Here is a 6,775-nt window from a genome sequence, read left to right on the forward strand (position 1 = left end):
TGATCCGGAAATTGCTTCCTGTGTTTGTTCCGAAGAAGAAGAGTGTGACGAGTAAAATGCAATGGCAGAGGCAGATTCAAATCCTGCAATTCTAGCAGAGGCTGTAGGATGCCTTGGAAAGTTGAGACTTCGTGTCTCAGCAACAAGCTGTGCCAGAGGAAGTGTACATTAACACAGACACTCTGGACTGCTTTGATACTTCTTGCGCATTACGAGCACCGGTGCAAATGAAAATTGCATATTTTTTTTTCAACATGACATAGGCAGCAACGTAACTTTTACGCTCGATAAGCCATAACTCCATAAATTGCATTTCACACTTTTGACTCGATTTCTACTGTGCCCTGTGCTGTTCCATATTCCAGTGAATATCCAGCTTAGTGAACTTTCAGCTTAGTAGCCAATTCCCTTGGCTCCCTTGAAGTTCACTAAAGCGAGAGTTCACTGTATATGGACACACCAAGCGCATTTGTGCCGTCGCCGTGGTCGGCGCCGTGAGGACCTGTATAAAGTCGAAACAAATTAACGACGTCGCCGCGCGCCGCACGCTGTATGTGCGAGTGAAAGCTTACACTCTAAAAAAAGGGAGTGAGAATGGAGCAACGGGCTCTGTTCCTACTTCAGGCCAGCGAGTTCCTCCTTCGAGCAAGGTTCACGCGCTGCGCCCTCTTGCGGCAAACGTAAATGGAGGAACTTTCCTCCCTTAGCGCGAGCACCCCGGGACCTGAAAATGAGTTGCACCGTGTAGCGCATTGCGATTTCATCGGTTGCGACCGATCGGTTCCATCTCTACGAGCACCATAGGCGATCACTTCACCCACTGACTGTGTTTGAGTGCCTTCAATGTGCTGCATGGATACTTCATCGCGCAACGATGCGCAGGCGATATCATGAACGTCGGTGGAGAAAGGTTGATCGCAAAACAGGCAAGTTATTTTATTCTCGATCATTGGTATGCGCATACGAATTGCTCTCAGCAATAGGCTATACGTTTTAGACGCAGACCTTTTAGACAGTATTTACTGCACCGAGATGCAAACAAAACCTTAAAATGTATTGGTAATCTATAGATCTTCTTGCTCATGTAGGGGATAATGCTTAAGGATATTTCTTTTCTTTATTCTCGCGGTACATGCGGCTCTCGTGCGATTATTATTAGGGCGAAAGTGCCTATTAAGTTGCGTTAACAAAAAACAAATATGTGGAAACGCGTACGTGTAATCAAAGCGGTGCAGAAAGTGACCGATAGTATCCCGAAATCGATCGCCACTGAAATTTATGGCCGCAGTGGCTATGATGCTTTATTTCCTTATGGTCGCGGCTTCGACTCCGGTTCCTGTGGCCGATTGCGGTGGGGGCGGAATTTGAAAGCAACTGTAGTCTCTTGTCAAGTTTTTATGCAAATCGTAACATATTATTCTACAGCTATTTTAACTATGTTGTTTACGTGGTTCAAAACAAACAAGGCCAAGTGATCTGATTTGTTTTTCATGCACCATGCTACATCATATTCGGTTTAAAAAAAAACTTCGTCCACTTTTTTCAGTGTAATGCGTTACTGCATTTGAGAATGACATTTTCACAATTGAATTTTTTATTCCTTTTAGAATACATGGCTAACTGGAACAAGCACTGGACCTTTATATGTACATCATCGAAGTGGAAGTTCAGCACATCAAAAGACGCGACTTAATTGCTTCTATAACCTGCACGGCTTATGAAAAGAAATACAGACGCCAGAGCCAACCATAAACGACACAATTGCCGATTTTGTTGTGTTTGCTGCTTTGTTGTCATGTCTTGCAATAATTACTTGTTTCATGAATTTCCATCAATGTTGTTGAATGCCATCAATCTTGATTGCTTAAAAATTACCGAGATTGCTGGCAAAGGTGTGTGACAATAAAGCAATCTTGCGATGCTGTAATAAAGAGTGCATTTATTTACGCTTGTTCCTTCACTACCTTAATTTAAAACTGCTTTCAAACGAAAGCAAACTTAAAGTGTTGTCAGCCAAACTGGCAACCTTTACAGATGAGATGTCGCATGTTCAGATGCCACGAGCATTAGGTGTTATGCATCAAAAATGCTTTCGAATCATTGTTGTCCTGAATTCATCATCATCATCATCAGCCTATATTTTATGTCCACTGCAGGACGAAGGCCTCTCCCTGCGATCTCCCATTACCCCTGTCTTGCGCTAGCGTATTCCAACTTGCGCCTGCAAATTTCCTAACTTCATCATCCCATCTGGTTTTCTGCCGACCTCGACTGCGCTTCCCTTCTCTTGGTATCCATTCTGTAACCCTAATGGTCCACCGGTTATCCATCCTACGCATTACATGGCCTGCCCAGCTCCATTTCTTCCGCTTAATGTCAACTAGAATATCGGCTATCCCCGTTTGTTCTCTGATCCACACCGCTCTCTTCCTGTCTCTTAACGTTAGTCCTAAGATTTTTCGTTCCATCGCTCTTTGTGCGGTCCTTAACTTGTTCTCGAGCTTCTTTGTTAACCTCCAAGTTTCTGCCCCATATGTTAGCACCGGTAGAATGCAATGATTGTACACTTTTCTTTTCAACGACAGTGGTAAGCTCCCAGTCAGGATTTGGTAATGCCTGCCGTATGCACTCCAACCCAATTTTATTCTTCTGTAAATTTCTTTCTCGTGATCAGGGTCCCCTGTGAGTAATTGACCTAGATAAACGTACTCCTTTACAGATTCTAGAGGCTGACTGGCTATCCTGAATTCTTTTTCTCTTGCCAGGCTATTGAACATTATCTTTGTCTTCTGCATATTCATCTTTAACCCAATTCTTACACTTTCTCGATTAAGGTCCTCAATCATTTGTTGTAATTCGTCTCCGTTGTTGCTGAATAGGACAATGTCATCTGCAAACCGAAGGTTGCTGAGATATTCGCCGTTGATCCTCACTCCTAAGCCTTCCCAGTCTAACAGCTTGAATACTTCTTCTAAGCATGCAGTGAATAGCATTGGAGAGATTGTGTCTCCTTGCCTGACCCCTTTCTTGATAGGTATCTTTCTACTTTTCTTGTGGAGAACCAAGGTAGCTGTGGAATTCTTGTAGATGTTTGCTAAGATATTCACGTATGCCTCCTGTACTCCTTGATTACGCAATGCCTCTATGACTGCTGGTATCTCTACTGAATCAAATGCCTTTTCATAATCTATGAAAGCCATGTAGAGAGGTTGATTGTACTCCGCAGATTTCTCGATTACCTGATTTATGACATGGATATGATCCATCGTAGAATATCCCTTCCTGAAGCCAGCCTGTTCTCTTGGTTGGCTGAAGTCAAGTGTTGCCCTGATTCTATTGGAAATTATCTTGGTGAATATTTTATACAATACTGAAAGCAAGCTAATGGGTCTATAATTCTTCAGTTCTTTAACGTCTCCCTTCTTATGGATTAGTATAATGTTGGCGTTCTTCCAGCTCTCTGGTACACATGAAGTTGTGAGGCATTGCGTATAAAGGGCTGCAAGCTTTTCAAGCATGATATCTCCTCCATCTTTGATTAAATCTACTGTTATTCCATCTTCTCCAGCAGCTTTTCCCCTGGTCATGTCTTTCAAGGCCCTTCTAACTTCAGCGCTAGTTATAGAAGGAGCCTCTGTATCCGGTTCATCACTATTTTGAATGAAAGTAGCTTGGCTGTTTTGGGCACTGTACAGGTCAGTATAGAATTCTTCCGCTGCTTTTACTATGTCATCGAAATTGCTGATGATATTACCATGCTTATCTTTCAGTGAATACATCTTGCCTTGTCCTATGCCAAGCTTTCTTCTTACTGATTTAATGCTGCGTCCATATTTTACGGCTTCCTCAATCTTTCCCACGTTATAATTTCGAATATCCCTTACTTTTTTCTTGTTGATTAGTTTTGACAGTTCAGAGAATTCTATCTGATCTCTTGAGTTGGATATTTTCATCTTCTGTCGTTTCTTTATTAGGTCCTTTGTTTCTTGGGAGAGCTTACCTACTGGTTGCCTTGGTGCCCTACCTCCCACTTCAATTGCTGCTTCTGAGATCAACCTAGTTACGGTTTCATTCATTACTTCTATGTTGTCTTTATCTTCCTTTTCTAAAGCTGCATATTTGTTTGCAAGCACCAGCCTAAATTGGTCTGCTTTTACCCTTACTGCCTCTAGGTTGGCCTGTTTCCTCTTGACTAATTTCACTCTCTCTCTCTTCAAATTGAGAGAAATCCGAGACCTCACTAACCTATGGTCACTGCACTTAACCTTACCTAACACTACTACATCCTGCACTATGCTTGGATCGGCAGAGAGTATGAAATCTATTTCATTCCTTGTTTCTCCATTAGGGCTTTTCCAGGTCCACTTCCTGTTGCTGCGCTTCCTGAAGAAGGTATTCATTATTCGGAGCCTATTCCTTTCCGCGAATTCTACTAACATCTCTCCTCTTGCATTCCTAGAATCGATGCAGTAGTTGCCAATTGCTTGCTCACCAACCTGCTTTTTCCCCACTTTTGCATTGAAGTCGCCCATGACTAAAGTATACTGAGTTTGCACCTTTCTCATTGCTAGTTCAACATCTTCATAAAACTGTTCTATTTCTTCATCATCGTGACTAGAGGTTGGGGCATAGGCTTGTACTACCTTCATTTTGTACCTCCTATTCAGCTTTATTACTACAACTGCTACCCTCTCATTTATGCTGTAGAATTCATCAATGTTGCCCGCTATGTTGTTATGCACTAAAAATCCTACCCCGGATTCTTTCTTATCTGGAAGACCTCTGTAGCAGAGGACGTGGCCGTTAGTCAGCACTGTGTAAGCCTCACCAGTTCTTCTAACCTCACTAAGGCCAATAATATCCCAGGAAATGCCTGATAATTCTTCAAATAGTCCTGCTAAGCTAGCCTCACTCGAGAGGGTGCGCGTGTTGAACGTTGCCAGGTTCAGTTTCCATTGGCGGCCTGTCTTGACCCAGAGATTCTTAGCACCCTCTGCCGCGTAGCAGGTCTGACCGCCGCCTTGGTCAGGTGCTCCGCAGCCACTGGGAACTGAGGGCCATGGGTTAATTGTCGGAGTCATTAGGGAGGTAGTGGCCGAATACTGCACCAGGGAGGCCAATTCCTGTTCTGGTGAGGCAGTGGCTTTGATGAAGCTTAGTGGGCCTGCCTAGTTTGGTTGTACCTGCACTAGTATAGCCCCACTAGCTCTCGGCAATATGTATTTTTTTTTGCCGGTGTCAGGCACCACTCCATGCCTGAAAATGTGGTGGGATCGAGCAGGATTCGAACTTACGACCTTCAGATTTGAAGTCGGGTGTTCTACCTCTACTCCACGCCAAAAATTAGTTTTTAGCTACTCCTTCATGAAATCCCTCTTTCCCACCAGTCCACATAATTATCAGCCTTACTTTGCCATGCCAGTCCTTAAAAGCCTATACATAGTTGTGCTATACTTCTACTGCTTGTAATAAATTATCAACGAGCCCAAATTGCCATTTAAGAGCCTGTCACCTTTTACTAGCTAATAACATAATAAATCTGCACAATTCAAAAGTACTGCCATCCAATGATTTTTAAAGAATCGCACTACAATGATTAAAAGCGAAAGTAATCTAATTAACATATAACAAAAGTAAAAACAAATATACTATGATGAACAAAAGCACACTACCTGAGCAAGAAACTGTTTTAAGACTCTGTGGAAGAAATAAGCAGGTGTCTGCCACAGTTTCAATAAGGCATCACAATAGTCTGATCAAATACATTATGGTTCTTCCAGAAGCAAGAAAAAAACAAACAAAAAAGTACACTTCTACAACATTGTATGCACAGCCAACTAGTAATATGTACAGTGGCACAGTTGATGTCTGCTAATCGATACATAGTAATTCTTTATTGTAATTTGCCTTACAAATAAAATCGGCCGTGGTGACCATTATCCATCTGTAACACTCGAAGATGCAGGCAATATGGCACATAAACAGAAAGCATGAGGCACATAAAGGGGCCATGACAAACCACACCCTTCAACAGCGCACCAGATGCATTTCTATGCGTTCCACCGCGTCAACCCGGGTTCAATGTCACCAGCAGCCATAAGAAAAGATGGGTTTCGGCATGTGTGCATCAAAGCATTGTTCAGAAGTTATATCTTGACAAATAATCAAAACAGGGGCGAAATAGCCATTTTTTCAATGTGCAGAAACGATGCGAAAGCCAGCCATTGAGCATCCTGAAGGGAAGGTGCCTGTGACATATAATGCCAACAGAAGTATATGCCGTTATAGGATCCGCTTTTAAGTGCCTTTTTGTGCCTACATGAAAGTGAACTTCGAAGAGTGCTGGTTTCTCAGTGGCTTTGGGATGCCCGAATGCCAAGTACACCATCCAATGAGGGTTGCCTTCAGGAATGTACTCTGCATATATTTGGGGAAGCAGCCGAAAGAGGCACCATTTTTGGCTTGCTGATCACCTAAGGCTGGCTTTGCCACTACGAAATGCGTCCCTAATGGCAGGAGGTATGGCCTTTTTGTCATGAAAGCCATACTTGAAGGACAATGTTTTTCCAAGGTCCTGCTTGTGGATCACTCCATCAGCAACTAAACCTTCCAAAACATGGCGAAGAACGCAGTCAATACCCCCTTCAAGTATGTGATGCATGGCATCAGGAGGTAATTGTTCATTGACATCAATATCTTCAAGGCCTTGCAATAGCGATACATTTGTAATGCCGTACAAGGGCCCATTTATAGCTGGGTCCAGTGTGAATGCTTT

Source organism: Dermacentor silvarum, chromosome 5, assembly GCF_013339745.2.
Source record: "Dermacentor silvarum isolate Dsil-2018 chromosome 5, BIME_Dsil_1.4, whole genome shotgun sequence".
NCBI classification, from domain to species: Eukaryota; Metazoa; Arthropoda; class Arachnida; order Ixodida; family Ixodidae; genus Dermacentor; species Dermacentor silvarum.